This window comes from Hermetia illucens, chromosome 6 (assembly GCF_905115235.1).
Source record: "Hermetia illucens chromosome 6, iHerIll2.2.curated.20191125, whole genome shotgun sequence".
Taxonomy (NCBI): domain Eukaryota; kingdom Metazoa; phylum Arthropoda; class Insecta; order Diptera; family Stratiomyidae; genus Hermetia; species Hermetia illucens.
The window spans coordinates 47,281,414-47,308,919 of NC_051854.1; the positions used below are offsets into that span (position 1 = coordinate 47,281,414).

A 27,506-nucleotide genomic window follows, 5' to 3' on the forward strand; every position below is an offset into this window, starting at 1 on the left:
CATCATCCTGCTCTCGAGTTCGATGTTCAGATATCCCGACTCCACTCTCCTGTCGCTCGCAAGCCTACCAAGCTCAACTTTCGTAAGGCGAACTTCGAAGGTCTGAACTCAGCCCTGGTGTCAATCAACTGGGTCCCCCTGCTCTCTCCATTTACATGTGACCAAGCACTCAACACTTTCTATACCATTTTATCTGATCTTCTTCCTTGTTACGGTCCCTCCTTTCCTAAGTGCTTACGCTCTTACCCCGTCTGGTTCACCACTGAAATTCACAATAAACTACGTCAAAAACAGACTGCGAGAAAGAAGTTCCAGTCTTCTAGAAACGTTGCTGACTTAGTTTTTTTCAAATCCCTTCGTTCCTCGGTCAAATCTTTAATACGTAAGTCCAGACACGAATATTTGTCCAGCGTGGAAAACTCATTAAAGCGCGGAAATCTGAAACCTTTCTGGTCCCACATTCGCAACTCCCGCTGCCCTGCCCAGTTATCCCCTCCGTCCATTAAATTCTCTGGCTTCTCAGCTAACTCCCCCCAACGGTCTTGTGATTTACTCTGCCGCTACTTTTCGTCAGTCTATGTTCCTCCCCCTTCCTCCGACTCCCTCCCGATAGTAGATGTAGCCTGCCCCGCATCGCCTACCATTCCCCTTCTTACCCCTATCCTTGTTGAATACCTCATTGGCGAACTTGATGCCAAGGTCGGACCTGGCTACGATGGTCTTCCAAACCTCTTTTTGTAAGTCCATCTCCCTTCCCCTATCTCTTATTTTCAACAAAAGTCTTTAAGAGAACCATTTTCCCAGCTTGTGGAAAGAGGCTCTCATTATCCCCATTCACAAAAGTGGCGATCGTATGCTTGCCGAGAATTACCGTCCCATTTCCCTCGTCTCCTCCTGTTCCAAAATCCTGGAAAGATATGTCAGCGACTGGTTGTCCGCCTACTTTGGCCATCACATAGTGAAAGAACAGCACGGCTTCGTTAAACGTAGGTCCACTGCCTCCAACCTGCTTGACTTTATCAACTTTGTCGCCAAATGTCTAAATTCACGGCAAGAAGTGCATACCATTTACACTGACTTCGCGAAAGCCTTCGACACTGTAAATCACAAGATACTTCTATCCAAACTCTTGTCCCTAAACGTTCCCACACCACTTGTTTTATGGCTTGCCTCTTACCTTTCCAACGGATCCTGCCGCGTCCCTTTTGACGGCTGTACTTCCCGCCCCTTCTCCCTCTCTTCTGGCGTCCCACAGGGGTCTATTCTGGGTCCTTTGCTATTTTTATTTTTTATTAACGACCTTCCTCCCCTCCTCACTTGTCCCTGTGTGCTCTATGCAGACGACATTAAGCTGTTTTCCGCTATATCGTCGCCTATGGACTGTGTTTCCCTTCAGAATAACCTGGACACTCTGCTTCGTTGGTGCTCGACTAATGGTTTAGCGCTAAACGTCAGAAAGTGTCACTCCCTGTGCTACTCCCCAAAATCCTCACCCACTTCTTTCTCCTACTCGCTTGACGGACATTCCTTATCCTGCTTAAATTCCACTCAAGACCTCGGAGTCACTTTCGACAATAAGCTCCGCTTTGACACCCATTGCCTCGATGTCATCAATCGAGCAACAAAATTGTCAGGCTTTATTCTTCGCTCCTCCTCTGATTTTGACTCCATCCAACCCTCCTTAGCTCTCTTCAATTCCCTTGTGAGGAATACCCTCGATTATTGCTCAGTGATCTGGTCACCCACTCGTAACTGTGATTGTCTTGCCCTTGAAAATGTGCAACGTAAATTCACCCGTTCTCTCTTCTTTAAGAAAAGCTTCCCTCGTGTGGATTATCCCTCCCGCCTCCGCTTTCTAAACCTTCCCTTCCTACAACAGCGTAGATCCTATCTGGATCTATGCACATTCTTTAAACTTTCCTCGGGCCTGATGGACTGCTCCGTCGCTGACGAGATCACCTGCCGTCCTGCGTCTTATAACACACGTAACGCAGATATTTTCAACGTGCCCTTCGCGGAGCTCGAAGTCTACTTTCATTTCCCCATTCCCAGGCTTTGCCGAAATTATAATGCAAAACAGCTTGGTCCTTCTAACTTCCCTACTTTAAGTAGTTTTAAACGTAGGATAAGGTTTTTGCTTTCTCCTCCTCCTCCTGAGGACAATAATTAATTGTAATTCTATCTGTTTGTTGTCCGTTAATAAAATAAATAAATAAATGCAACCGCATATCAGATCATCTATGGCCAAAATTTATAAGGCCTCAGCAGCCTTAGAAAGCGTCTTTTCCTCTCGGACCCTGTTCCCTGCCACTAAAATCCTCTCTCTATATTGCTTAGCCTAGATTTAAGTAATCCTAGGGGCAAGTGTGTCGACATCACTTAGCTGGTATATAGTAGTATGAGATCTCTTTTGTTTGCCTCTTCTCTGAATTAAGGGAACTCCTTCCACCAACTAGGTTCTCCAATCCACGATTCCTCAATCCTTCTTTCTTCTACATACTCTCTCGATTTTGACCCTTGTCCTTGCACACGCCCAAATCGAGTAAAATGTAGCCCTTCCTCGGGGTGCTAGTACTAACGAGAAAGTATTGCGCTTTACTCCAATCCCCTTGCTCAATCCCGTCCACCGGTGCCTAAGAACCGTCATCTTCTCATTTACTAGTACGGAATAATGTTTTGTTTTGTGTTGTCCGTTTATTTAGTTGTAAGTTCTAAATTATTCTTAGGTTTAAACATATGATATGTCAGATGAGCAATGGCATTCACCACATTTCGACTATATGTCATGCCACCGGTTTCCGGTAGCATTACATACTTTTTTTTAGTGTCGTTTGAGCTTTCAAGTTTATTATGTATATATTTTATATCTCGCATGTATTCATTTTTCTTTGCTCGATAAATAAATCTAAATCTTTCCATTGAGAAGTTGCCAGAATGCATCTTTCTCCGCATCGCATTGGCGTGCTTGGGGTACCTATGCGGTGAAGAAACGAATAGCCTTATCAGCCGGCCATCAAATCGTTCGACTTCTTTAATGAGATCACCGAAACTCCCAGAGATGGCAATGCCAACATCGTATTGAATATGTGGACTACCAAAATAGAGAAGTTTATAGCCTAGAACGCCAAGGTCGACGAGTGGCTATTTTCAATCCTTTTATCATAATTCCACTCGCACAATGAGATTCTACTTTTTATTGCTATTGAAAGTATGTATCTTTCTTCCTTAGTTTCACTGCAAAGGACCCACTGGTAGTCTTATTAACAGTCACTCTGTATTTCCAGAAAAATCCTTAGCTAGAGATTATTATTAATTGAAATACCTGAAAACGAAAGTGTCGTTTAAACTGATTCAGGCGACGGCAAAGATATCCATGAAGTTGTCTTGATAACGCAAATTGGCAAATAACGTCTTATCAACTTTAATCTGACTCAAGGCATAAGATGAAAGCCCTATACAGCGCAATGCATCTTTCTACAGCCAAATTATAAGAAATTGCAAGTACTATATACGACGTTCTATTCAGCGCTTAAGAAACGTAGATTCATCGGCTCACACTAAGCTTAGTCTGCCCTCACTGACTTTCTCAAAGCTGCAAGTGATGCATACACACCCGGCATGACATACCTACGTAATATATGTTATCAATTTATTGTTGGAATACAGATCCACACGTCTTATCACCATTAAATTCAAGCTTCATTTAGTATACGAGTGGCAGCAAATCTTTCAACAAGGGGAGTCTGCTAGTAGCTTTCGTACGGTTCAGGTGAATACATAGTTCGGTAACAAGAGGTTTTCGGACCATAGACACACTGTGCAATCGTGGTCTCTCCCCTCGCTGTAAACTCTAAATAATAATAAATTTTGGTGGAGTCCAGACCCAAGTTAGCAGTGAAAACCATTTTGGAATATTGGGCAAAGTTTAAATTGGCCGTTTCCCTGATCAGTGTTTAATGAGTCAAATTGTGTGCGGCAGCTAACATGAATTGATAATTTCATAGATTGCGGCAAGTAAGTAAGTAATCAAGATAATTTCTGGCACATTTCGCTCAAAGTGTATATCACAACCTCAAATGGTTAAAGGGAGTCATACTAGACACCAGTTGACTGCCAATCGTTAGTGGATATCCTTGCCGGGACGAAAAATAACCTCATAAACTTTGACTGGAATGTCCTGATTATCTAGGAATGAAGCGAATAAATATTCAATCCCGGTCAATTTTCATTTCAACTTTTCTCAAAAACATTCAACTACAATCCCAAACCAATTCAATCCCATTGTGGGTGTTGTCAGGGATATAGGATGTATTTTATAGACATAAATATAACTCTGGAGAGAGTAGGAAGATCCTCCGCACCCGTACACTTCATGCTTCTACTCAAAGGGATTTCCCCGAATAAATGGCTGTTTATTTGGTGATTTACCCCAATGAAGTCGTTCACTTACTTGTGTATTCGATCGTTGCGATTAAGTAGAAATCTCTGCTGGGGGACGAAAAGTGCATTGCATTGTGTGCACTATTTTGAGATATAGATGTGTGACTAATTGTTTAAATTGGATTCATTTAGAAGCCGATTCCATTGAAATTGCAAAGATATCGTGCTGCCGTCAATGTATATCGTTAGTAAATATTTATATTTGCTGAAAAAAGCGGCGTATGCCCACTTATTATAATTTTCTTTTGATAAACACACAAACTACATATGTAAGTATATGATTAAGGCATAGAGATTTAATCAATCAATCCCAGCAGCTTTAGGGGCTCTTGATTTTGTCCTTTATCCCGCTATCCTCCTTTCATGCTATATAGTTAGGGTCCTTGGCGTTCTCTGATGTAGCCACATGGTGTCTATTACACGGTGTCGTTGGAGAGCCTGAGCCATTAGGCCGTACCCCTCCCTTTCGGGATGTCTTGTTTTCTGGCTTTGCCAGATGGTAGATTTCTTACAAAGATGCGTCCTTACAAGTCCCTCACCGGGGGATGCGACTGTAGCTTGTCAACTTTGTCATTGCCACAACCGCCTCGAGTGGAACGCCAATGTTGCGAATGGGCCACACTCAACCCCGAGGTTCGTGTTTATCCAAGATTCTTCTGTGACCGGTGCGGTCATCCGTTCGGCAGTCTTTGAGGCTTATCTTGTAGATTGAGGAAACGTATCTACGAGCTCTACATGGACTCAACTTTGCTGTAGTGTCAGCCGCCGAGTCTTTCGCAATGATCGTTTCGCCTCGCTGACATCGTCAGCGGACTATCCGCGTCTTCTTGTGTTCCCTTCCCTATTCCATTTTCTTCATCTCCCCTATAATATTTCTTTTTGGCCCTGTTTTTTTCCTGCAAAGCATTTGTGGTTTAGTATTCAATCTTGAACTATTTTTCCGGTGCTGGCCTACTTTGTACTTCACAAGCACGAAAACTCCCTTTATTATTATTCTGTTAAGGGAAAGTCGCACCGCGTCCTTGAAGAACTATTGTGCCCCTTTTACTGGTTATAGTGTACCTGTTGATCATAGTATCTCAAGCAGGCCTGTAACTGTTAGGAACTTTAGTATGTTCCCCACTTCCAGAAGTTTCAGATTTGCATCTGGTATTAAGTGTTCTTCCAGATGTATCGACCTACTTTGCACAAGTGCCGGACACTGTCCCAGGACGTGCATAGAGGTTTCGTCCTCCTTCTCACAGAACCTGCAGGTAGTGTCCGTAGATATCCCTAGCTTCCCTAGGTGATAGTTCAGCCGACAATGACCAGAGAGAATTCCCACTATGATTCGGAGGTTCTTTTTGGTGATACTTTGTACGCATGGGTTCGTATCCCCCAATAAGCACCCTGGACTGCTCCATCCCTGGTAGGCCCGCCCAATATAGTTCCCTCAACCGTTTCTCTTCGTTTCTTAGATTCATAGCCATGAAACCGTTTCCGATTCCACAAAAGGGTTCTGGCCCGTGTAAAGGCATCCCTGCTCCCTTCTTGGCTAGTTCATCCGCTGCCTCATTGCCTTCCAACCCAGCATGGCCTGGAAACCAAAGTATCCAGACCTTGTTGGACGAGCCGAGTGTATTCAGTCTCTCAAGGCATTCCCAGACCAGTTTAGAGTTTACCTGGTTGCACCTAAGTTCCTTGATCGCTGCTTGGCTATCGGTGAGAATAGCTATGTTCTGCCCCCTGTAGTTCCTTTGCAGATTAAACGAGCCACATTTGCCTATGCGTAAATTTCCGCCTGGAATATGCTAGTGTACCTGCCCATTGGCTCAAAGTACATTTTCCTTGGACCAATGACACCGGCACCCGCTCCCTCTGCTGTGAGGGATCCGTCAGTGTACCAAGTAATCAGTTGCTGGTTTAAGACGTATGTCGCGGCCACGCCCTCCCAGTTTGCCTTGTTACTCCAACGTGTTTCAAACTTCTTATCGAAGTGAAACCTCGTTGTCATGTCCCTCGGTATCAGTAATTCGGGATACCGCCTAGAAAGGATATCAATCTTCCTTCGATTTAGGCAGCTCCCCGCCTCACTCATACTACCGGCCATCCTGAATATTGATCTCCTTGCCTGCATCTGTATGTGCAGATGGAGAGGGGTTAATCCCAGAAGGACCTCCAGGGATGCCGTTGGGCATGTCCTCATTGCCCCACTGATACACACGCAAGCCAGCCTTTGGAGCTTACGTAATTCCCTGGCTTGTGGGCTGAGTTGGGTTCTTTCTGCCCAGATTACCGCTCCATAGGTAATCATTGGTCTTACTATTGCAGTATATATCCAAAGTAGTATCTTCGGGCTGCAACCCCATTTTTTTCCTGCTATGGATCTGCAAGTCATCAGAGCCCTCGTGGTTTTTCGACAAGTGTTTCCGACATGTGTCTTCCAGAGTAATTTTTGGTCTAGCGTGATTCCCAAATATTTGACCTCTGTTTCTCGTTTCACCTCCATATCATGTAATGTTATGGCTTTCAGGTGATCCAGCTTACGCCTCCTAGTGAATGGTACTATGGTGGTTTTGGTTGGGTTGATCCGCAGTCCCACCTTCCTGCACCAGGCACTAGTAACCCTTAATCCAGTTTGGATTCTATCACATAGGGTATCTTCATATTTGCCCCTACAGATTAGAACAATGTCGTCCGCGTAGCCCTGGACTTGTATTCCAGTATTAGTTAACACGTCCAGGAGTTCATCCACTACCATACTCCACATCAGCGGCGATAGTACCCCACCCTGTGGACAGCCTTGGGTGGTGTTCATGATAATAGAATTTGTACCTGTCGGTACTTGTATTTGTCTGCTTTCTAGCATTTTGCCCATCCAGAGTGCCAGGGTGTTTCCCACTCCTTTGCGGCTCAGGGCATCCTGTATCTCTATGTGCGATGTGTTGTCGAATGCTCCTTCGATATCCAAAAACGCGCACAGTGTAATTTCTTTTGTTTCTATGGCGTCCCGTAGTACTGTGGCGCGGCAGGATTCGCAGCATTCGAAATTTATTTCGAATGTTGCGAGTGCGAGCAAATAGATGGCGCGGATCTATCCACTTTGCGTGGCACGCCAAGGGAGTGGAAGATCTCAAAAAAGTGTGCGATGAATGATTTTGTTTTAGGAGACCTGACACAAATTATAGATATCAAGTTGGGAATTGAACAGAGAAGTCTTTTTGAGTTCGTTGAATTAAAAAGTAATGTTAAGTGTACATTAATGAAAATAACATATGAATTACTTAACACCACTTCTCATTTCAACAATCCTTATAAATATTTAAGATATTTTTAAATTAACAATTCATATGTTATTTTCATTAATGTACACTTAACATTACTTTTTAATTCAACGAACTCAAAAAGACTTCTCTGTTCAATTCCCAACTTGATATCTATAATTTGTGTCAGGTCCCCTAAAACAAAATCATTCATCGCACACTTTTTTGAGATCTTCCACTCCCTTGGCGTGCCACGCAAAGTGGATAGATCCGCGCCATCTATTTGCTCGCACTCGCAACATTCGAAATAAATTTCGAATGCTGCGAATCCTGCCGCGCCACAGTACCTCTGTCAGCTGATACAGAGCAGTTTCAGTTGACCTTCCTGCCCGGTAAGCATGTTGACAGTGATGTAGGGGATTACGCTTTAGAACGTTAGTTCTAATATAGTTGTCTATGACCTTCTCCACTTTTTTGAGTACGAACGATGTTAGGCAGGTTGGTCTGAAAGATTTAGGGTGAGAAGGATCCTTTTTACCCGCCTTCGGAATAAAGACCACTTTTGCCCGTCTCCATGCCCTTGGTATGTAACCCAGTGCTATGCACCCCCTTACCACCCTCAGAAGAGACTCTAAGATAATTCATAGGCCTCTCTGGATAAGTGCTGGGAAAATGCCATCTGCTCCGGGAGATTTCATTGGTTTGAAAGTTCCCACTGCCCATCTTAGCCTAGCTTCTGAGCATACCTCTTTTGCTAGTTTCCAGCTCTCTTTCCTTCCCCTTTTATTCGTTGTTGGGGTGTCAGGCAGATTATTGTCGCCTGCCGCCGAGGGGTAGGACCCCGGGAAATGAGTTCTGAGAAGCAGGTGTACCCTGTCCTCCTCATTCTCGGTGAATGTCCCATCTTCCTTTTTCAAGCAGACAGAGGATATTCCCCCGACTTTGGCTACAGCCTTGTACAGCCTGGTTGCTTCTGTGATCTGTTCAATCCCTTCACAGAATTTCCTAAAGCTGTTCCGTTTCGCTTCCCTGATGGCGTTGCTATACGCAGTCAGTGCATTTTTACACCTCCGCCAGTCCCCGGTTCGTTTTGCCCGGTTAAAGAGTTTTCGTACCTCCGTTCTCATTCTGGCTAAGTTCCTGTTCCACCATGGTACATCCCTTGATGACTTGACTGTCTTGGCCGGACAGCTGGCCTCATATGCGTCAATGACGATTGTGTTGAGGTCTTCCACCACCGTTTCTAATTCCAATTCGCTCCTGATGTCACCGCCCCCTTGAAGGTGGGCAATGTTGTTGCTCAGGTGCATTGTGTAGGATTCCCAATCCGTTCTCTTGGGATTCCTTATTATTCTTTTTATTTCGGAGTTACCCTCAATGTCGAATCTGATTATCCTGTGATCAGACATAGAGGGTTCATCCGACACCCTCCAATTCCTGACCATCCCGTTCATTAGAGTATTTCCTAGAGTTATATCTAGTACCTCTTGGCTGGTGCTGGTCACAAATGTTGGAGTGTTCCCTACGTTGTATATTTCTAACTTATTACTAAGAATAAATTCGAGAAGGTACTCACCTCTACGATTAGTGTCGCTGCTTCCCCACACTTCGTGGTGGGCGTTGGCATCGCAGCCGAGAAGAAGTGGTAACGCCCTCTCCTCGCAATACTCCGTCAGCTTTGCGACTTGTTCCGGTGGAGCCTGGCTCTCGTCTCCTGGGAAGTATCCCGATGCTACAACTACCTCTCGAGTGCTCCTCCCGGCTTCCAATGAGACTTGGTCCCGGGGGGTCCCCGGTTAAGAACTCTGAAAGACATATGTATTTTAAATTACGTTTGAGAATTATGCAAGCTCTTGGTTTTTCACAAGAGGAGTCTCAAATTACCTGCATGTCTCTTCCTTGCAGACCGCGAATCTGCACCCGGTACACCCAGGGCTCCTGAGCCAGCACTATTCCAATGTTCTCCTTGGAATTCGCCCTTGCAATCACTGCAGATGCAGCTCTCGCATGGTGGAGGTTTATCTGGGCTATCCTAGTGCTGGCCATTGGCTCCGTTATTGTTTGGAACTCTTCTCCACTGTCGGAGTGTCACCCTCCTCCTCCGACATGGCGCTTTCCTGCGCGTCGCTGTCCACCCCGAGCCCTAGGAGTCCTAGGTCTAGGTCGTCCAGCTTCTGCTCTTCACTGGGCAGCAGGTCTATTTCCCTGGTTGATCCCGTTCTTTCCGCCTCTATGGCTTCCGCGACTTCTTCAGGGACCTCGGTAAGTTTTCCACCCGATGCCTCCTCCGAGGTCTCTTTCCTTGGCTTTTCCTTGTGCACATGCACGTGTATGTTGCCAAATCGGTAGTTGATATGACAGCTCTGACGTTTAATTGCCTCTAGGGATTGGTCATCTACCCCAATCGTGAGGAGTTTACCCTTTCCCTCCACCTTGCTTCTGAAGACTCTCCATAGTCGAGTATGGAGATCTGCGTTCTGAGCAATTAGGAGTCTCATAAGGTCTTCTGTTACTATTGCCGCGGCCTTTGGGAGAAAAACTGTCACCATGTGGGCTCCTGGTATATCATCTCCAGCACATGTTGACAGTTCCACCCCTTCCCAGCCTGGTAATCTAGGAATTATGGTTCTAACCCATCCTGCAGTACCTTCCGTCGCGCAGTCCACCAGTATAAGGCCTGGTCGAAAGCGTATCCCGGTGAACACCAGTTTCGACGTCCAACCCTTGATCATCTGCTTGACGACAAGTTCCTCAATGATTTCCTGTTCCTCCCGAGTGAGTATTTGCTCGGGAAACCTTTTTGGCAGTATGGCCAGTCGAATGCCCTTGACCGCACTAGCATAGCTAATGCCGGGCTTCCTGGGTCCTGCCTTCACTCCTGACCTGCCCGGGTTTTCTCCTCCCGTGGGTTCAGGTCTGGGTTTTTTGGGAGCATTCCCTTCATGCGGACTGATCTCTGCTGCTCCCCGCTTTCTCGGCTCCGGTAGAAATGGCTTAGGTCTGTCCTGAGTCTTCTTAAGGGCCTCTTCTGGTTTCAGGCCTTCCTTCAGATAGCGCAGGTACCATTTAACCCCGGCGCCACTGAGACCTGTCTCCTTCCTGACGTCTGTTATATTCATCTCAGACGTGCTTTTGCTGGTCCCTGCTCTTTGAGCAGTGGTGTTCGTTGGCTGTAGTCCACGTAGTATACCAATCCACTGCTTGACGTCCCAACTTCTCCCTTCTTGGGTGTAGTCACCTGGCCTTCAGTAATTCGGAGACGTGCCTCCGCCTGATTAACCAGTTTTGGTGCGGTACGGGGCCCCGCTTTTTTGGTTTTTGTTTTCTTTTCTGGTTTTGTACTCATTTGATTCCCACGAGTATGGGGGTTAAGAGGTCCGCCGTGCCATAGCCCCCCGTAGCACGGTAAGATCTAACTTACTCACTGAGGCGACCAGGTATCAGTGAGGCTCCATTCGAATACAGTCAGTTACCCCCGACTGCAAACTATCCAATGGGCACGGTTCGCATGACACCCTGGATTGGGGGAGGTGTTTTTCGACTCCCCAGTCTAGATCCGTAGCGTTTTGTTAATAGTAGGGTCACCTCGTACAGGGTGTGGCTATCACCACTCACTAACGGTCTTGGTAGACGAGAGGCTTGTCCCCTGAAAAGTCATACACCGTCCCAGAGGAGAGACAACTCATCCTTAGAGAAAGATAGGTTGGCCACAGGGAGCTATGTTCCGCATCAGTCTATCCTGCAGTGCACTGCTTGACCCCTGCCTTAGTTGCCTTAGCAAAATATTTAAATTATCGGTTCAGCTATTAATCTTAGGTCCTTAGATTGAAAGCATAATTAAGCCAAATTTTCCGTCCCTTAAAATTATTGTCATGTCATATGTTTTCCCCTCTGTTGAAATTAAGGTCAGGCTATTTCCCTGCATTAGGATTCTCTACAAATCGTCTTAAATATGTAACTTAGGCTAAAGGTATTCCCGAAGATAAAGATATTAGCCCGAGCCTTCCTTAACAGTTGACCTCTAGGCCACATCTAACGATTTTCCCTGTCGCCAAGGACGTAAATATTCGGCAATTTCTATATTTCCAAATCCAATTTGAATTTTTTCCCAATCTCCTTAAAAGTTTAACTGCTAATTACATTCCCCGAAACTAAGAAGTTACATGATTAGAACATCCAATTTCCCAGGTGGTCTGTAATGTAGTCATAGCAAAAACTCTCTAAATCGGAGGAAAAGCCTTTGTCCCGTTCACAAGCGGGGTTACCTCGTCGTGATTGGTTTCGCCATTTGCCTGATCTGAATGCAATCTCGAGGCTTTTAAATCCCCATCCAGCGTATGAAGCCACCGTTGTTTCGGCCTGCCTTTTGGTCGTTCACTATTGAGTTCGATGTCCAGACCAATGTTGGCAAGTGAATTCTCATTAACGGAAATTACATGACCATCGAAGATGCCTTTCTCGCAATTTTTCCACGATCGGTGCAACTCAATAACTATCGAGGATATCCTCATTTCGGATGTGATCGAAACGTGTCACGCCACTAGTCCAACGCAACATCTTCGTCTCCATTGCCACAAGACGTCGTTCATTGTCTTTTCTAGTCGGCCAACACTTAGAATGATAAAGGGCAACAGGACTGTCGTCATTGCGATCAATTTTAATTTGCGACGTTGACGTCGATCCAATTTTGGAATGCCACTTCATCCAGGTTGCGTTAATGCGTGAAGCAACTCCAAACATTACATTGACACAAGATATTTAAATCGCTCAGTTCTGGGCAGGTCACTGCCGTTAACAAAACTGAGAGATTTAAATGTCTGGAATCAATGCTATCAACCAATGGAGAACTGCGAGGTCGAAGGATCTCTTTCTGGCGTTCTTGAGGTCTTCTACCCCTAACCAGTTTTTCCTTTTTTTTGAAAACAAGTAAGCTTCGAAGCTAATAATAAATGACGCGAAATGAAGGCAACACAAGTTGATCTGAGACTTGAAACGCTTCTCTGTCGATTTTTCGTATAGAATCGATATCAATTGTCCACCCTTCACTCTGCAGGGATAGAAGAGAGTTGAAACAACAACCGTAGTGCGATAAATCGAAAGAAATCGATAAAAAAGCCGCGAAATATAAATCGTCACGTTCTTTCATCATCATCATCAACGGCGCAACAACCGGTATCCGGTCTAGGCCTGCCTTAATAAGGAACTCCAGACATCCCGGTTTTGCGCCGAGGTCCACCAATTCGATATCCCTAAAAGCTATCTGGCGTCCTGGCGCACGCCATCGCTCCATCTTAGGCAGGGTCTGCCTCGTCTTCTTTTCCTACCATAGATATTGCCCTTATAGACTTTCCGGGTGGGATCATCTTCATCTATACGGATTAAGTGACCCGCCCACCGTAACCTATTGAGCCGGATTTTATCCACAACCGGACGGTCATGGAATCGCTCATAGATTTCGTCATTGTGTAGGTTACGGAATCGTCCATCCTCATGTAGGGGGCCAAAAATTCTTCAGAGGATTCTTCTCTCGAACGCGGCCAAGAGTTCGCAATTTTTCTTGCTAAGAACCCAAGTTTCCGATGAATACATGAGGACTGGCAAGATCATAGTCTTGTACAGTAAGAACTTTGACCCTATGGTGAGACGTTTCGAGCGGAACAGTCTTTGTAAGCTGAAATAGGCTCTGTTGGCTGACAACAACCGTGCGCGGATTTCATCATCGTAGTTGTTATCGGTTGTGACTCTCGACCCTAGATAGGAGAAATTGTCAACGGTCTCAAAGTTGTATTCTCCTATTCTTATTCTTCTTCGTGTTTGTGTTTGACCAGTGCGGTTTGATGTTGTTGGTTGATTCGTCTTCGGTGCTGACGTTGCCACCATATATTTTGTCTTGCCTTCATTGATGTGCAGCCCAAGATCTCGCGCCGCCTGCTCGATCTGGATGAAGGCAGTTTGTACATCTCGGGTGGTTCTTCCCATGATGTCGGTATCGTCAGCATAGGCCAGTAGTTGGATGGATTTGAAGAGGATCGTACCTCTTACATTTACCTCGGCATCACGGATCACTTTCTCAAGGGCCAGGTTAAAGAGGACGCACGAGGGGGGATCCCCTTGTCGTAGACCGTTGTTGATGTCGAATGGTCTTGAGAGTGATCCTGCTGCTTTTATCTGGCCTCGCACATTGGTCAGGGTCACCCTAGTCAGTCTTATTAATTTCGTCGGGATACCGAATTCTCTCATGGCCGTGTACAGTTTTACCCTGGCTATGCTATCATAGGCGGCTTTAAAGTCGATGAACAGATGGTGCAACTGTTGTCCATATTCCAACAGTTTTCCCATCAAAGACCATACTTCATAGAGAAAATCTTATTTGTTGCTGATTTGCCTGGAGTGAAGCCTCTTTGGTATGGGCCAATGATGTTCTGGGCGTATGAGGCTATCCGGCCTAGTAAGATAGTGGAGAATATCTTATAGATGGTACTCAGCAACGTGATACCTCTATAATTGCTGCACTGTGTGATATCTCCCTTTTTATGTATGAGACAGATAATGCCTCGTTGCCAATCGTCAGGCATTGATTCGCTGTCCTATACCTTGAGCACAAGTTGATGAACCACTTGGTTTAACTGGTCGCCTCCATATTTAACCAATTCGGCTGTAATTCCATCGGCTCCTGGTGACTTATGATTTTTTAGCCGATGAATTGCACGGACTGTTTCTGCTAAACTTGGTGGTGGCAGTATTTGTCCGTCGTCTTCAGTTGGCGGGACCTCCAACTCGCCGATGTTCTGGTTGTTCAGTAGCTCATCAAAGTACTCAACCCATCGATCTAATATGCCCATTCTGTCGAAAATCAGATTTCCCTCTTTGTCTCGGCAGGATGAGCATCGAGGTGTATAAGGCTTCATCCTGCTGACTTGTTGGTAAAACTTGCGCGCCTGGTGCGGTTGCTCCCTGTACTTTTTTAGTTCATAGACTTGTTGGTTCTCCTAGGCTTCCTTTTTCCGTCTGTGAAGTCGCTTCTCCACTCGTCGGAGTTCGTGATAAGTCTCTGCGCGTGCCCGCGTTCTTTGAGAATGCAACATTACTCGGTATGCGGCATTTTTCCGTTCCGTTGCTAGCTTACATTCATCGTCAAACCAGCCGTTCCGACTCCTTTTGCGGCTGGGGCCAAGTATGCTTGTGGCCGTATCCATGATAACGTTCATCAGGTGATTGTGAAGATCATTTGTTGATGCTTCATCTCCAGGTCCTCTGTTGACTGCGGTTATTGCGGCATCCATTTCCGTCTTATAGGTGTCGCGGAGGGTTGTGTTGTGGATGGCTTCAGTGTTCACTCTCAACTGATTGTCAGAGGGGATTCTAGGTGGTATTGTTATTCGAGCTCGGAGCACCATGCCAACGAGATAGTGATCCGACTTTATATTGGCCCCCCTATATGTTTTGACATTCATCAAAGCTGAGAGGTGGCGGCGTTCGATCAACACGTGGTCAATTTGGTTGAAAGTGGTCCCATCTGGAGAGGTCCACGTATGTTTGTGGACCGCTTTCCGCGCAAACCAGGTACTTCCAACAACCATTTCGTGTGACCCTGCTAATTGAATAGTCCGCAGTCCGTTATCATTTGTTTTTTCGTGTAAGCTATGGGAGCCAACGTATCGCCTGAATACGGGCTCCTTCCCTACTTGGCTGTTAAAATCCCCAAGTATGATTTTGATATCATATCTGGGACAGGCTTCGAGGGTTCTTTCTACTGCCTCGTAGAAGGTATCCTTCTCCGACTCTGCAGTCTCCTCTGTAGGGGCGTGAACGTTTATGAGGCTTATATTTCTAAACTTGCCTCGCAAGCGCAGAGTGCATAGCCGTTCGCTTATGTTTTCAAAGCCGATAACAGCAGGTTTCATTTTTTGGCTGACTAAGAAACCTACTCCGAGCACATGGTTTACTGGATGATCGCTATAATATATGGTGTAGTGGCTCTTCTCCAGGAAACCGGTCCCTGTCCATCGCATCTCTTGCAACGCTGTTATATCAGCCCTATATTGGGACAGGGTATCGACTAGCTGCTGGTCAGCTTCATCTCTGTACAGGGAGCGCACGTTCCATGAGAAAATGCGCAAATCTTTATTCCGTGTTCGTTGCCGGGTCCGTCGTTTTAAAATCGGTCCTGTCCGAGGCTCCTGTTGTGGCTTCGTAACGAGTTGTTTTCCGTGTAGGGTTGTCAGCCCTACCGAACCCCCAACCTGGAGGACCAGTTGGTACAATTTGTCCCGTTTTTAGGCGCGGGAGACTCGCCTTCATCCTTCTCCGTCCGCAACTTTTCGTTAAGAAAGAGCTCCCAGCGGTCACCACGTGGAGGTGGAGATAGGGTTTGGTAGTAGAGCTGTTGGTGTTGGTTCAGCAGGCATTTCCCAGGTTTTATGCTCCATCGTGGGTACCAATCCACGTTTCGCCCTGGGACCTATACTACCCTTTGACCACCTAAATAAAGTAATATACTATTATTAACTTTATTTGAACAGATATCGGTATTTCGGAGCCCAGGCACCATATAGTGGCAGCCTCCTGATTTTTTTCAGATTTTTCGGTTTGGTAGTTTCTGAGAATGGCCTTCTTAAAGAAATGATCACTTTCAACTCCCCACACTCCCCATCTTTCCAACAAATGTCAAAACTAAGACCGGCTTCGAAAAGTACTAACCGAGACCTTTAATTTGATACCCCATATGAGTATATTTGATGAAAAAAAATTTCACATCCCCTTTTGCATGTATGGGGACCCCTTAAATTCAACGTAAAAGAATGTAACTCACTGTATGCGTAAGCGTTCACAGTTTCTACCTTTCTACCAAATTTGGTGTCAATCGCTATAACCGTCTCCGAGAAAAATGCATGTGACGGACAGACAGACAGACAGTAAACCGATTTTAATAAGATTTTGTGTTTACACAAAACCTTAAAATCGAGTATTATTTGACAATTTTCATCATCATCATCAGCAACGGCGCAAGAATCGGTATCCGGTTTAGGCCTACCTTAATAAGGAACTCTAGACATCCCGGTTTTGCGCTGAGAACCACCAATTCGATATCCTTAAAAGCTGTCTGGCATCCTGACCTACGTCATCGCTCCATCTCAAGCAGGGTCTGCCTCGTCTTCTTTTTCTACCATAGATATTGCCCTTATAGACTTTCCGGGCTGGATCATCCTTATCCATACGGATTAAGTGACTTGCCCACCGCAACCTGTTGAGCTGGACGTTATCTACGACCAGACGGTTGTGGTACCGCTCATAGATTTCGTCGTTATGTAGGCTACTTGTTGGTTCTCCCAGGCTTCCTTTTTCCGTCTGTGAAGTCGCTTCTCCGCTCGACGTAATTCATGATAAGTCTCTGCGCATGCCCGCGTTCTTTGAGAATGCAACATTACTCAGTATGCGCCATTCTTCCGTTCCGTTGCTAGCTTACATTTGTCGTCAAGCCAGCCGTTCCGGCTTTGTGGCCGTATCAATGATAAGGTTCTTCAGGTGGTTGTGAATATCATTTGTTGATGCTTCCATCGTATCTCTTGGAAATCGTTAATCCGTTGTCGTTGCCGGGTTCGTCGTTGTAAAATCCATCCTGTTCGAGGCTCCTTTCGTGGCTTCGTAACATCGGTTTTTTGTGAAGGGTTGTCAGCCCTACCCAACCCCGAACCTGGAGGACCAGTTGGTACATTTTGTCCCGTTTTTAGGCGCGAGAGGCTCGCCTTCATCCGTCTCCGTCTGCAGTTTTTCATAAAGAAAGAACTCCCAGCGGTCCACACGTGGAGGTGGAGTTAGGATTTGGTAGTAGAGCTGTTGGTATTGGTTCAGCAGGCATTTTCCAGGTTTTATGTTCCATCGTGGGTACCAATCCACGTTTCGTCCTGGGATCTATACTACCCTTTGACCACGAGTTTATTGCTAAGAATAAATTCAAAAAGGCACTCGCCTCTTATATCGATGTCGCTGCTTTTCCAGTTCTCATGGTGGGCTTTGGCATCGCAGACGGGGAAAACTAGTAGCGCCTTCCTCTCGCAGAACTTCATCAATCTAATAACTATCCCCTGTGAAATCCGTGTGTCGTCTCTTGGGAAGTATTCCGATACGACGACTCATCAGATTTCTGCCTTCTCCAGTGAGGTTTGGACTTCCACGAGCCGGGAACTTTGTAAAATATATATACTTTAAACTGGGTTTAAGCTTGATGCAAGGTCTTGATTTTTTGCAAAAGGAAACCCAAATTACCTGCATGTTTCCTCGTTGCAGACCGCAAATCTGTCCCCGGTACAACCAGAGTTTTTGTGCCACCACTATTCCAATGTTATCATTGGAAATTGCCGTTGCAATTGCTGCAGTTGCTTTTGCAGAGTGAAGGTTTACCCTGGGCTATCTTAGTGGTGGTTATTGGCTCCATTGATCTTTGGAGCTCTTCTTCATGGCCGGAATGTCATCCTCGTCCTATAACATGGCGTTTTCCTGCGTAACGCTGTCCGCTTTGAGTCCTAGAAGATCTAGGTCTAGGTCATCAAATATCTCTTCCTCATTGGGCAGGAAGTTCACTTCTCTGCTTGGTCCTATGACAATCGATTCCTTCGGGGATCTCGGTGGTTTTCCACGTTTTCCACCAAATGTGTCCTTCGAAGTATCATTCTTCGGCTTCTCCCTGTGCATATGCACAAGTATATTGCCAAAAATATATTTGATAAGACGTTTGCTTTTAATGACCTCCAAGGATCGGTCGTCTGCCCCTATCGTTTGCCTTTGCCTTCTACCTTGCATTCAAGGAGTTTCAATAATCGTGCAGGAACATCATTTGTTTGAGCAATTAGCAGGCCCAGAAGTTCCTCCATCTATAAGTAGATTGTCATCATGTTTGCCTCTGGTATATCATCCTATAGAAAGTCCTGTCTCCGTCCTTCCTCCGATGTTGCCAGCTTCTCTCTCCTTGGATGTAAACATCTGGGTTTCAGTATTGTGGAGATGTGCCTCCGTCTGATGGAAAGGATTGTGAGCGTACGGAGTCCCGGTTGTTTGTTGTTTTTTTAATAGGCGTGGTTATTTGATTCCTACGAGTATGCCAGTTAGGAGGTACGCCGTGCCATAACTTTACATAGCACGGCAAGTACAAGTTTATTCAAATACAGTCAGTTACCCCCGACTGCAAATTATGCAATGGGTATGGTTCGGGGTAATGTACCCTAGACATGAGGAGGCACTTTGCGACTCCGAGGAAGGCGAAACCCTCATATACTTTCTTTGTGGTTGCCCAACTCTAGCTAGAGCCAGGCAACGTACACTACGTGAACAGGTCTTTTGCGATCTCTAGGATAGCTATGACTGTAAGATAAGCGGGTTGTTATCTTTCGTAAATCCCACCAGTGGCTTGTGTGTGTGTGTGTGTATGGTGGGGGAGAAACTACAGCTTCTGAGCACTCAGGCCGTGCTGGCCCATTGTACTCGCCACCCCCGTCTAACGGAATATTCCGGATTAGTTAATGTATCGCAGGATTTCCGTTAGTGGATGTGATCCTACCCGCCGCAATTGGAGAACATCGGCAACAAAGATCTGATGCCTGATGCGTCCATAATCGGGGCATTCACATAGGAAATGCTCCGTGGATTCCGCTTCTTCAATACAGGAGGGTCACGTATCATCTTGAGTAATTCCTATTCTGAACATATGCCTAGCTAGTGAATTATGGCCTGTTAGAAAGCTCACAATACACCTGCAAGTCGTCCTGCTTTTCGACAGGATAAACTTTGCGGTACGCATGTTCGGTTCTGGTAGGAAAAGTTCGAGCAGCATTTGGGCTCTGCCACCTGTCATTGTGGGAAGCATGTTCCCAGTTTTTGAAAACAGACTTAGCCAATGCTACTGATACTCCAGTTGCTGGTTCCGGTCCCAGCATAGGGGAGATTGACCCCTCTTTTGCTAGAGCATCCGAGATTTCATTTCCCTCTACGCCACAGTGACCAGGTACCCATAGTATAATAGTTCCACCGCATTGAATCTAGAAGTAGAGTTCAAACGGTTTCCGAGGTGATCAAAGGGCTACTCAATGCAGCTTGGCTGTCACTGCAGATTGCGATGCGCCTGCTCTTCAACCTCTCGTCAATCACCCAGTTTGCCGCCCTTAGGATCGCGTAAAGGAAAGGCCTACTTCTCGTTTTTATTAGAGAGGTAGGCTCCGGCTCCCGAACCCTCTTCTGTTTTGAGCCATCTGTGTAGAAGACTTCCGTATATCCCGCCACGTATTCTTCTGGGTCTTCCCAGTCCTCTCTACGCTTCAGGGTAACTTCATATCTTCTACCAAAAGATGTATGGGGACACGAGAATCGGACGGCATTGTAAGAACTGGATTTAGTCCTCCCAGTAACTCGTCCAAGGCTCTGTGCCCCCAAATGCGTTCTTTCATCATAGATCTAATCGAATTAGTCTATGAGCTGCTCTCATTGCAGTAAATATATCCAGGGGCTACAAATTGAGTAGTGCATTCAGAGCTGCGCCGGATGTCGTGCTCATGGCACGGCTAGTTTACGGTGAAAACCTTTTTGTCTCACCTTAAGGGTAACTACATATCTTCTACCAAACAGATGTATGGGGACACGAGAATCGGAAGAAATTGTTAACTGGATTCAGTCCTCCCAGTAACTCTTCCGATGCTCTGTGCCTCCCACATCCGTTGTTTTCCCACAGATCTAATCGAATTAGCCTATGAGCTGCTCTCATTGCAGTGCTTTGAATAAATATATCCAGGGGCTGCAAATTGAGTAGTGCATTCAGAGCTGCGCCGGATGTCGTGCTCATGGCACCAGTGATACCCAGACAAACAGTTCTTTGCAGTGCGTCTAGTTTACGGTGAAAACCTTTTTGTCTCACCTTAACCCACCACACTACGGATGCATATACGAACATCGGCCTAATGATGGACATTACCACATGAGGCCTGAGTCCCCATGTCGAGGCAAAGGTGCGTCTGCACAGCCCATAAGCTGTGAGAGCTCGTTTCATCTTTAACTCTACATACATATTTGTTCCAAAGAAGTTTTTTATCTAGAGTGAGTCCCAGATATTTCACTTCTTCGGAGAGTTGAAGAGTAGTACCCCTCATCTCATGGAGGCAAATTCCATCCAGTTTTCTCCTTTTTGTGAATAATACCATTGTGGTTTTATTTGGATTAACTGACAAACCATGTCTGAGCCACCAGCTGTCTATTAAATCAACGACACCTTGTATATTCCTACACATCGTTCCAAGATCCTGATCAACAGCGAGTACAGCCACGTCATCAGCATAAGCTTGAGCGTGCTTTGGCAAATTTTGCAGGTCGCATAGTAGTGAGTCAATGAGCATATTCCCCAGAAGTGGCGAAAGCACACCTCCTTTGTTGCTTCTGCAGTCAGATAGCGATCGACACCCACCTCAGCGCACAGCAGTCTCTGCTCTGTCGGCATCACAAAGTTTTTGAAAAGGCGCACAGTCAAAATCCCCTTCAATGTCCACGAACACCCTCATCGCGTACTCACCATTCAAAATTGCATTGTCTATTTTTGTGACCAAAGAATGAAGAGCAGATTCACAGGACTTTCCATTCTTCTTTTTCTTCAGCCTTTGTCCTGTTCACAAGCGGGGTCGGCTCCTCGTGATCGGTTTCGCCATTTGACTTTATCGAATACCTGATCTAGGTGCAATCTCGAGGCTTTTAAATCCCCATCCAGCGTATCAAGCCACCGTTGGTTAGGCCGGCCTTTTGGTCGCTTACCATCGACTTCGATGTTCAGACCAATCTTGGCAAGTGAATTCTGGTTAGCACGAATTGCGTGACCATACCATCGACGAAGCTTCTCTCGCAATTTTTCCACGATCGGTGGAACCCCATAACGATCGAGGATATCCTCATTTCGGATTGATATGTCGATCACAAAGAACACCAGTTGTGGAACGCTATTTCATCCAGATTGCGTTAATGCATGAAGCAATTTCATAACGCAGTTCTCCATTGGTTGATAGTGTTGACCCCGAGGTATTTAAATCGCTCAGTTCTGGGCAGATCACTGCCGCTGACAGTGATTGTGCCTGTTTCATGGGGATCGGTCGTCAAAAATTCAGTTTTGTTTAGATTCTATCTGAGACCGTGTTGCATGAGGCGATCATTCCATTTTTGGACTAGTTGCTCGACATCATTTTTGCTATCAGATGCTAGGAAAACATCATCTGCATAAAGCAGTGTGTAGGGCGTTGGACGTTGGATATCCCGTGTGACGGTGTCCACAACAAGAACAAAAAGGAGTGGTGAGAGGGCGCTTCCTTGATGAACACCAACAGAGACACGAAGCGGTTTTGATACACCCGCCATACTTCGAACTTTACTTTTCGGATCGTGGTAGAGCAATTGAACCCAGCGTACGAGTTCTTCTGGCACTAAGTGTTGTCGTAAAGCATATCCGATGAGTTCGTGTGGCACACGTTAAACGCTTTCTCCAGATCCAAGAATGCAATGTAAAGACTTCCCCTGAGCACATTCAGACTCTTTGGGTCCAGTTCGAATACCAAGTTGAAACCCTCCACGTTTGTGGATTTGTCCTGCCTGGCATTCATGAAATTTACCCTCTAAAGACCATTCCCGGGTTCTGTTCACCCAGCATGCGGATGATGTCCTCTGCCTTCCTTCGAGGGCCCGGTAACCAACGTCGGACATGTTCTGTCCTGCGTAGCTCAGTGTGCACAAAAGTGAACTTGGGGCGAACTCCGGAACTTAAAGTTGGGATTACCTGCTCGAGCCATGGAGAAGCCCATCGCGAAAACCTTGGTTGTTAAATCGTGGCTTCGTTCCAGGTTCCAGCATTTTTTTCCACAGGCATTCCCGGAGGATTGTAAATCGTCCCTCTGACATTTTGCCATCCTTGGAGGAAACTCCCACGGCAGCAGTCAGAGCAGAAACTGCAGCTTGCGCATACGTCCTCTTCCTTCCAACCTTCGTGTTCGTATTCCTATGGGAGGGACCAGCTTCATTGAGATCTCTCTCTCGCTTATTTGAGCACCTCCTGGCACACCAGTCCTAATCCCCGCGAGACGCGTGGATGTAAGCCCTGGTGCGGAGCACAATAAAGCGTTGGCCACAGCAGATGTGTTGGACTTAGGCTTCTTACTCGCAGTATCGCTGTCAGAAGAGTCTGGTGCGTCCAGTGTGGATCTTACTGGGGTTTCCAGTTTATCCCTACCTTCTGCCGGAGATTCCGCTTCCTTGCGTCCGATTTCTCTGGACGTTACCGCGCCTAGTGGTACAGCCACGTCCATGTCCTCATTCCCAAAGTCCATTATCTTCCTTCGCAGTGCTCTCTTCTACCGCTGGCTTGGGGCCTTTCCAGGTGCACGGTGTCCGGGCTGCTTGGATCCATTTCCACATACTAGCGTTAAACCAGTAGCGTCCACGTCACCAGTTTCCCGTTCTTCCGCTCTTCCCGGTAAGGGAGAAGGTTCCCACAGGGAGGATTCAGCCTGTAGTCCCGCCTGCTTAGTGGCCGAAGTTCCCTTCTGCCAAGCCTTCCTCTTCCGTTTGCGGGTGGAATTTGGGCTGTAATACCGCGGACGGGTCGGCCGCAGTCGGATTTCCAGTTTCTCCCAAGTTGAGAATTCCGTACTTCCCTTTCTGGCTAACTTCGCCGTAGGCACTAAATGTAAGCATGCCAGCTACTGATTTATCGGCCGCGACATACTTGCTCATGGTTACGGGTGGATTTGAAGTCTGTGACTTCTTACTACTTGGAGAGTTTAAATCCTTCGTTTCCATATTCTTATTTTGGACACCCTTAGTGTAGTAGTAAACTACTTGAGGCTCCCCCACCACGACGAGGTGGGGTCCAAGGGGGGAGACCGAGTAGCTTACTGCCTCCCATATAATGGTCGTGGGAGTTATGATATCACAATGGCGGATAACAGTGCTAATCTTGTCTTGTCGGTTATTGAAAAAATGCTGCTCCCCTTTTTGGCACTCTTCGGTGTTGTTTACAACTGAAATTACCCTTTGTCTACTGTTCTCAGTATTTAATTTTGTCTAGACTTTCCGGAAGAAAGATAAGTTTCCCGAGAGTGTTTTGTGGGCACCATGAATGCATGTCCCACTGACCTTAATATTATATATTTATTAAGATTATTGTGAAATAATCAGTAAATTATCACATTTTATTGGTCAATGACTTGTATTTATTTACATCTTTTACCTTAAACAATTTTTGGCGATTTTATGTGTAAACAACTCAAAGTGAACTTAACAGATGTAAAGATGCAGAAACAAAGATTCTGGATGAATGCGTTAACGATAATACTATCATCAGATTACATTACAAAGCAGCTTCTCATCCTAAATCTGAATAGCAGATAAAGATTCATGACATAGTGTCTAGATAATTTTATTGACTTTTATCTTCACATAGATAAAATTCATGCATTCATGTAGTGTCAGCTTCTCGGTCACGCTGGATCTTACTAGTTCATCCTTTTTCGTTCTTTTGGGCAGCATTTGGTCAGTAAGTATAATAGATATTAACCTTTACTTTTCCACGCATAATTATGCCTCCACACTCCCTTTCCAAATAATTATCCCAATTTAATCGGCGTCATTGATATTCCCGTCTGGCGCGCATGATGGCAAGAGGCCACACGTGCCTGACAATTTGACTTATCCTTATCTAGAGAGATTGTGCCTGCGTGTGCTATGCTACCCTTTAAAGGCTTTGTGTAAAACAAAACCTTATTAAAATCGATTCACTGTTTGTCTGTCTGTCTGTCACACGTATTTTTCTCCAAAAGGGCTAAACCGATCCGAGCGAAATTTGGTGGACAGATGGGAGCTATGAAATCCCACGCATACAGCGAGTGACACAAATTTAGGTGGAGTTTAAAGGGGGGAATTAAAAAAAATTTTCACCGGATATAGTCGTGTAGGGTATCAAATGAAAGGTCGCGTTTAGTACTTTCCGCATCTGATATTAGTTTTGGCGTGAATTGCAAAGTGCGCGAGTAAGGAGTCAAAATGTACACACTTAAAGTGATGCAGGACTCATTTTCGGAAACTACCCAACCCAAAAATCCGAAAAAATCAGAGTGGTGCGCTTACATGATATCTAGGCCTCAAATATGTCCCATTCCGATATCTGCTCAAATAAACTTACTAATAGTATATTACCAACCTTTAGAAATTTACTGAAAAACCCTCTCTTAAATTCATTCTAGAACTACAAAGAGGACAATATTTCGTATGCACGTGCCAAATTTCATGGATAACGCTAAAGTTCTAGCAATTCAAACTTTCGTGCGAATTTACTGCTAATTCACGAGAATAATTGACATTCCAGTGAAATATTAAAATTCCATTCAGCCAGCCCTTTTTAAGTTTTCGTGTAAAACAAAACCTTATTAAAATCGGTTTACTGTCTGTCTGTCTGTGTCCGTCACACGCATTTTGCTCGGAGACTGTAGCTGCAATTGACACCATATTTGGGGGAAAGGTGGAAACTGTGAATGCTCACGTATACAGTGAGTTACATCCTTTTACGTCGAATTTAAGGGGTGTACATTTTTTTCCCACAAATATAGTCATTTCAGGCTATCAAATGAAAGATCTCGGTTAGCACTTACCAAAACTGGTGTTAGTTTTGACATTTGTTGGAAAGGTGGGGAGTTCGAGAGTCGAAAGTAAACATTTATTTAACGGGGCCATTCTCAAAATCTGGAAAAAAATTCGGAAAATCTGGAAAAAAATGGGTAGGCTCCGAAATACCGATATCCCTTCAAATAAAGTTAATAATACAGGGTAGGCCAATTAATGTGGGCCCATCTGGCAACCCTGTAACTTTTGGCAGGAATGTCAGATTGACTAATGACATACCGCGTTTGAAGCGTCAATCCAAAACAATTTATAGCATGGAGCAGTAAACTCCAAAAGAATGCCCTGAAATAATTCAGCATTCAAAATAAGCTCTCAATTGTGTTAACTCAACGTGCATTTCGTAAAAAAAATATAAAGTGAAAAGTGCTCCATCTAAAAACACTTTGCGGCGTTTACAAGCAAAATTTATTAACCACGGTAGTCTCAGCAATACCAGTCACGCATCCAGGCAACGTACAAGACGTTTCAATGAAAATATTGAAGCCGTACGAGCCAGTATTGAGGAGACTCCGAGAACATCGAGTTATCGCTGTTCCCAGGAGTTAGGCATTGCAAGAATCACACCCAGACGCATAATTCGTATCGATTTAAAAATAATTCCGTACAAAATTCAATTGGTGCAAAAATTAAACCCAGCTGATTATCAGAAACGCCTTGATTATGCCAAATGGGCCGTCGAAACTGTTCGCAATGAACCAGACTTTTGGTGAAAAATCATCATGTCAGACGAAATAAGCAAAACTGTAGCTTCTATCATGTATCATGTCGGCCGAAATATTGGCCAAAACGATGGAAAACGCTAAAATAAGAGCACATTTGGTCATCAAGGCCAAAGGCAAACATTTGAAAGGTATCATTTTCAAAAAATAGCTGGAAAAAATCTTCTTGAACTAAAATAAATAGATTAGGTACTAGCACTGAGGAAGGATGCACGTGGTTTCCGAAACTTATATACCAACTGTAAAAAAAAAACTTGGACATTAATTTCAACTTAAAATAAATAATTTTTAATATGAACAGTAAAAGAAATGTTTTTTTTTCCAGAAGCAAATGGGCTTACATTAAATGGCCTACCCTGTAGTATATTACCATAATTTTCAGTAAATGGCTGCAGAACCCCCCCTAGCACCACGAAATTTTGCAGCAATGTACACTCCTAACAAGTTTGGTGGAAATCGCATTATCACTTACAAAGTTAGAAAAGGTCAAAGTTGTCACTTCTTTGGTAATTCAAGATTTTGAAAATCTATATCACCCGAAAGTGAATATTCTCACATAATATATGCGTATACTACGTGTTACTTACATTGACTTCGATGTTCAAACCAATATTGACAAGTGAATTTTCGTTAGCGCGAATTACGTGATCATGCCATCGAAAACGCCTCACTCGCAGTTTTTCCACGATCAGTGCAACCTCATATCGATCGCGATGATCAAAACGTGTCACGACACCAGTTCAATGCAACATTCTCGTCTCCATTACCGCAAGACGCCGTTCATTGTCTTTTATAGTCCTTTAACACTCGGAACTATAGACAGCGGCAGACGGACGAAATTGCGGTAAATTTTAAATTTGAGACGTTCGTTGATACGTCGATCACAAAGAACACCAGTTGTGGAATGCCACTTCATCCAGGTCGTATTAATGCGTGAAGCAATTTTATTACGCAGTTTTCCATTGGCTGATAGTACTGACCCGATAAATTTAATTCGCTCAATTCTGGGTAGGTTACTTAAGCTGACAGCACTGAGCAATTTAAATATCTCGAGTCAATGCTGTCAGCCAATGGAGAACTGCGTTATGCCTCTCACATAGGGAAACACAAAACCTTTTATACCTGAAGCGTCAAGCTTCCGGTTTCCTGACCTGTTATTTCAATTTGTCTTTGGGGGAGCCTAGCTTAGTCCTCAGTTGTCTGTTAGCGCTTGTACTTACTACTTCAATGTTATGTTTTGAACACGTATCTCTTATTTTGCTCGGTAATGATGAGAATGTAATGCTCGCTCTGATAGGTAGTTTATCCCTTGTTTGCTGTTTGTAGAGTGTTGTGAGTTGGTCCCTATTCATTCTATTTTATTGTTTAGGATAAGTGAGGGATCCTAAGTCCACATCCACTTGATGTTGGACCG

The 27,506-nt window shown here is 45.0% G+C and overlaps 1 protein-coding gene across 4 annotated transcripts in view; it reads left to right on the forward strand.

Annotated features, from left to right (window-relative positions):
- The first annotated feature begins 3,693 nt into the window (after positions 1–3,693).
- LOC119659545 (probable multidrug resistance-associated protein lethal(2)03659) overlaps positions 3,694–27,506 on the forward strand; it is a 43,394-nt gene continuing 19,581 nt past the window's right edge. Inside the window, exon 1 of one of the 4 annotated variants that reach the window (XM_038067693.1) lies at positions 3,694–3,769. The gene's annotated coding sequence lies outside the window, so the exon portion shown is untranslated. Of the gene's footprint in view, positions 4,019–24,212; positions 24,232–27,506 lie in introns of those variants that run through there. The other 3 variants (XM_038067691.1, XM_038067692.1, XM_038067694.1) reach the window with 3 other exon arrangements.